We start from the raw sequence: 6,163 nt of genomic DNA, 5'->3' as shown, positions 1-6,163 counted from the left end.
TAGCAATTAGCACCTTAATAACCATTACTACACATCACATCATAGCAAACACATGATAACACATGGAATAGTACAATATACATATGAAACACATTTTTACCTGGCAGGAGAACGAACAATAGTCTTTTTTTTAAGGCTACTGCAGAAGGAGATATTCCCCGCTAGCTCACCCAAGCTTGCTCTCTGGCACAGCTACAAGCCATGTGAGCTCATAGCCCCTCCCGCTAGGATGTGCTATCACAGTCGACTGTCGTAAAGCAGCCGCGCACCAATAGCAATAAAAAAAACCTCAAAATCATTAAAGAACATTTTATAACTGAACACCCAATATAGATATATAGATATATACTGAATATCAGATAACCAAAGTAACACTGGGTTACAACTACACTACTGAAACGTTCTGCTGATGTTTTTAAAGTCTCCATGTTACCAGGCTGTAGAGGGCTCTGAAGATTTAAACAGTTTTAGATCCATTACACTCACAGTCTTATGTTAAAATCTCAAAGGACAGCATTATATTTTTGATATTAACAGTAACTCTGGGCCTCTGTAGAGTGTGCAAAAAAAAAAAAAACCCTAAGAGGTGCTGAATCCTTCAATAACACAGACTATTAGAGTAACAGGTTTGTAGCATCGCTAACTAGCTAGCAACAAACCTCCAACACATTGCATATACTAGCAGCAATGAGAATAAAGAAAATAACAATTAAACAGGAATATTTCTATCACACCATGATATTTAAAGGTAATAAAAAAAACAATATTTACAGTTGTTCACACAGGATTAACCCGAGTGACCTGTTCCTGGACCGTTTCTTTAACACCTGTAATAGATTAGAGGAAGTCTCTGGCACTGTTGCTGAATCTGCCCGAGCAAGATCAGACATGGATGGAGTGCTTCAACTGAGACCTGCGGTTTTTCTTTTCTGGTTGGCAAGTGGAGAATCACACAGGGTGCACTGAAAAAATGGGAATTGGCAGGCTTTTGAATTTGCACAAATGAATTTAGTTAATGCTACACAAGCCTTTCATGTTTCTCTTATTTACATGATTTAATAAAGTACCATTTACCTGATTATAAACAATACTGAGACTACTTATTTTTCTTGCATTGATTTAAAGTGACTAAATTAGAATACTAAAACCATTGTAATCATGTTTGACCACAACCGGAAATGATGCAATATATTCAAAGACAACAACTAAATATGATTGGATAATAAGATCTAGAGTCTTATCCAATAAGACAACAACATAATTTAAGGAGAGCGCAATTGACCGCCAGATTGTGGAAGACTGTTTAGCCACATGCAACCTTTGGCACTGAGTCAGGCATACTGAGAAGGTAAGTAATTTAAATACATTTGTTTTAGTTGGGTTAGTTTTCACAGAATTGTTGTAGTGCATGCTATATGAAAAGTAATCTGTAATGCATCTACATGTTGTTTTTACAGTGCTAGCTAAAGTTGGTATTAGCTTTGTGGCTAAAGCTGAAAAATATAACAAATTGCACATAGTCGGGAGAAAGCAGCTGTTGTCGGTCAGATATGGAATTTATGTATGTGACAGAGAGCACTGGCGTTTTTGATGGCTTAGCAAGTTAAAACGTCACTGAGAGAGCGCAATAGTGTTTGTGTTACTCGTGCTAGTTATGGCTACAGTGGCTAATTAGTCAGGCTGTAACCGTCAGAGTTTAAGAAGCTGGGAGCGCCACAGTGCCATACCTTAATTCTTGCTGCTGACACGCACTCAAGTTATAATAAGGATCCTGCCACCTTAGACGTGGGTTTAAGAACCTGTGCCCATAAATGCCAAATCATTTTCCCATTTAGTCATTGTTTTAGGTGAAGTGTCACTTACTTGACTATTCTATTGGTCAAGCCCAAATAATACAGCAGATATCTACAAGGAGACAAGTTCGTTCAACAGAGTATGTCTTATTAAGTGATGTATTGTGAATTTTCCAACATTGTCCTAACAAAAATTAGGACCCTTTTCCCCCCCTTTTTTTCTACTTTGTGTGGAACATATGTGAGCTGCTTCTCAAAACATTATGTATAAATGAGAGAAAGATTGGTACTTTAAAGAAACCATTAATGCTCTTCTGGACTGGAATACCTTTTTTTCAATTAAAATTAATGTTTTTTGTGATGGTGGAATTTTTACCTTTATTATCACAGAAGTCAAAACATCAGATGATGATAGCTTACCATCTAAACTCCCCATCTCTTGGCAAGTCTGAATTAGAGGTCTCAGCTGTATCAGCTTTTCTAGTGGATTTGCTTAAAGAGGAGATGGCTTAAGTCATTAGGTACATATTCCCTGACATTCTAGAGGTCAACCTTGCACAGTGTGTGACATTAAAGGGCATAACTTATAGAAAGGGAATGGTACTGGCCCAAAGGGCAGCAGGTGGATTGCCAGAATACTGAAAAACCATATCTGCCTTGTACCACAGCATATTCTACATTGTCAGAGAGCTTGGTGGCTGGTACAGAGAGCACGACAGAGCTTTTGAGCTCAGCCCAGTATCCACAAGAATATTCACTCTCGTTTCACTCTGTGAACTCCTTGATACTTATCCATTGGTTGACTATAAGATTGGATCAGTCCACATTGTGACTTTAAAAAGGCATATAGAAATAAAAGGTGTTCAGATAAGTGTAATAGGTTCAGTCGCATGTATTTCATTAGATAAATTCTTCTTTTTTTTGTCTGATCTTTATAACTTTGACTATTGGGTATGGATAGCTGTATGAAAACTAAACTGAAATGATTCTTTCTGAATGTCTGATATGTAATTCTTTTTTGCCTACAGAGTCCTGTGGTCCTAAAGACTGTCTTGGCTGACGGAACCTGTCGAAGGCTCACTCTCTAATGGAGCGCCTGAATCAACTGAGGATCTCATCATTGAAGTCAAGAGACAGTGTGGTCTTCAGGGCAGTTTCAGACTTCAGTTTATGGATTCCTTGTTTGAGAATGAGTTTCTTAACCTTACCTCAGTTTCAGAAGTAGCAGACAAAGGGACTCTTAAAGCTATTGACATGTCAAAGCCCACCACATGGACATAAAAAAAGTAACAGAGTTGGTGAAACTCAAGATGGAAGAGACTTTTTCATACAGAAGACATGAAGTTGTTCGTGATGCACCAATGGTGGAGGCTGCCTGCTCTATTTGACTTCCATGAGGTAAGGTTTGCCTCATACACGGTGTTCTTGTGGTATTAGTCTAAAATGGTTAAGGCACAGTTGTTATTTGACAGCCCATTTCTTCAGCATGAGTGATTGCAGCCTTCTTCCAGGTATTAAACCTTTGAAGCTCATTCCTCTGTGCTCATGTTTTCAGATCAACGCTGAGTTTAAGAGAATTACCACCATCCCCCCTCAAAGTTCCTGGCTCAGCTGGATCTCCACTTGGACAACTTGGTGAAGTTGGTCAACAGAAGAGGAGAGCTTGGACTAATACCGAAAAGAATTGTGGCACAAATGGATAATGTAAGTGATAAAGCCTCAACACTCACTTAACATGATCCTCTTTGAATGAAACTTTATAAATGTGGAAGATTTCAGATGTTTTCCCATGATAAATTCTCTCATTTTGTATTTTTACATCTGCTTGTTTTTTTAACCTTCACTTTGTCAACTTATTATTAATTGCCAGTAAACCTATTATTAATTTGTGCGCCTTTACTTTAAAAACATTCATGTAAAGTACACTATTAAAACTTAAATGAAGGACGAGGGCTGAATGAAGATGCTAATTACATACATTTCATTTCAGTGTGAAGATGTTGATGCTGAGTGTGTCAAGGGAGTGTGTATCTACATGGGTGAAGACCCTGGCATGCTTATCCGGGAGTATGTGGTATGTACTTGTCTTTTTCTTTTTTTTCGGACTTTCCACAGTGTGTCATATTACTTACTTGGCATGAAATGACTAACATGGCTTCTTTTTTACAGGGCATGGAAGAACGTGCCATCAATGAGACTGTTGAAGACACCACTGTTGGAATTTATCTTAAAGAGCAAGCTTCAGCAGAAGAACAAGAGTTGTCCTTGCAGGCATCAGGGTGGCGAAGAATTTGGATAATGTAGCATTTGCTGTGATAATGCTATTTGGACTCATGTATGCATTAAACCTTACCTACCGTGCTGACCTCCGCTACAACTTTGACGTTTTCCAGAAGGTTTTCATGGAACTGGATGGAGCTAAACTCTCTAAAGTTCTTGCTTTCAAAAACCATCTGTTTCATTGAGAAGTCAAAGACTGCACTTCTGCAATTCTTTGCAGTTTTTCATTTTGTGTTCAGTAACGTTATACTGCTTATGTTTTTATTGCTTTCCCCTCATGTGACTGCAAGGAAGATTTTTCCTTCTGGTATCATGTTGTAAGAAATTTTTACTGACGATTTTTAGCAATATGTTCTGAGTCAACCTTGATGTCCTGCTTACATGTTTAAAAGGAAGATTAAGATTCATGTAGGTGTTTGGTATTAGTTATGTAACAATGTCATTTAAGGCTCAACTTAGTTGAAATCTTGTACAGGTAAATACTTGTACAGAAGCTGAAACTGTTGTCAAATAATACACAAGTTATATTTGTGTAAATCTGTTTATTCATAAAAGCGTATTGCTTTTTTCAGGTAGTCTTAATTTAGTTTAAATTTTCAATTGTGTAATTAATACAAATGTTATATGTAAGAGATGACAGGATCATCTATAAGCACTTTCTTTTATTTGCTGCTAAGTTCAGTTTTTTGTGAAATATTTCAAATGTTTTGAATTTTTCTTTTAGTTATTTCTGCAGGCTATCTTTAAAAATGTGTTAATTTTTTTTATGGATGTGATTTTGGACTTGTTCATGGCAGCTTGCTGCTTTCACTGCTGTTACACTTTAATAAAGGTGAATTGTTCAGCAGCACTCACAGTCTTTGCCTTTTTTTCAATAATGATCAGTTAATATTTCAATTGAAAAAATTAAGTAGGATTTAAAGCCATAATTTGTGTTGCAGGAACATAATTGCAATGTGTTTACATTACACAATATCATTGCATACCACTGGCAATCAAAAATAAGTTGGTGTTAAACATTAAAATATATTGACATTATGCAATACATTGATATTATGGTGACAGATTAATATTAGTACATCAAACATGATTTTTTAAAGTAATCTGATGTAAATAAAATACTTTGATTTGACAAGCATTAATTACTTGAGGGAAAGTGGAAAATTAAGTCAATCATACTTATTCATATTATGTGGGACCGATGTACACAATAAAATCAAGGAAATTGAAAGAACTTTTTTTTTCAGTGCAGGTGCTGCACAGAACACACCCTGTTCAACCTGTGTGCGTGACTGCCTCCAGCTCAGACAAAAGGCTGGATCAGCTGGTTCAACAGATCAGCAGTTTGCATAATTTTCATCTATGCAAACACCAAACAAAGTCCTGCACGCAGTGTGTTTAGTACAATCAGTGGCGGTCCTAGCCTGTTTGGCGCCCTGGGCGAACACTCCCTCTGCCCCCCCCCCCCCACACACACACACACACAGACAAAACATATATGAAGAGAGAGAGTATAAGTTGTATGCAAACGGCTACCAAACAGCCATCATTATTCGTCATACAATGAGAACAGGACAAATCAACAATTGACAATGACTAATTAATATTAAAATCTGTAACATAATGTATTGTTTGGAGTTTAGTCTGTTACTGTTGCTATTTTTACCATTTCTTCTTGGAGCAACTGTAACTCACATAATTTCCTTATGGATTAATAAAGTATTCTGATTCTGATTGTTTCAGGATGACCTGCCATTATCCAGTGACACATCTACTTACCTGTATCTTTTGCTCATTTCTCCTCCTCTTCTATTTTTTCTAAACTGAGCACCTGATGGCTTTGAACTTTTCTTGTCCATCTTCCATTGGTTTTAATTTTGCACTCCAGTATGAACACCCATCCCTCAACCCGAGGATCACCACAACATAATCTAACACACCTACACCTTAGTTCACAGATTCACTTTGTCTAAGGTGTATTTCTGGGATTTCACACAACCCAGGATTCAAATCATGAATACATAATGGGCTTGGATTTACAACATTATAAATGAAATGTGCTCTATTTGGAAGCAGCAGGGCCCCCCTCC

The 6,163-nt window shown here is 37.1% G+C and overlaps 1 long non-coding RNA gene across 1 annotated transcript; it reads left to right on the top strand.

Annotated features, from left to right (window-relative positions):
- Positions 1 to 1,108: 1,108 nt before the first annotated feature.
- On the top strand, positions 1,109 to 4,767 carry LOC109199187 (uncharacterized). Its single transcript, XR_002059650.2, has 5 exons — positions 1,109 to 1,348; positions 2,822 to 3,191; positions 3,349 to 3,497; positions 3,784 to 3,867; positions 3,963 to 4,767. It is a non-coding gene; the product is annotated as an uncharacterized LOC109199187 (long non-coding RNA).
- Positions 4,768 to 6,163: the final 1,396 nt, after the last annotated feature.

The sequence above is a fragment of the Oreochromis niloticus genome, unplaced genomic scaffold (genome assembly GCF_001858045.2).
Source record: "Oreochromis niloticus isolate F11D_XX unplaced genomic scaffold, O_niloticus_UMD_NMBU tig00000734_pilon, whole genome shotgun sequence".
NCBI classification, from domain to species: Eukaryota; Metazoa; Chordata; class Actinopteri; order Cichliformes; family Cichlidae; genus Oreochromis; species Oreochromis niloticus.
Note: the sequence above shows the minus strand (reverse complement) of the source record. Positions and strands in the feature narration are given on the sequence as shown.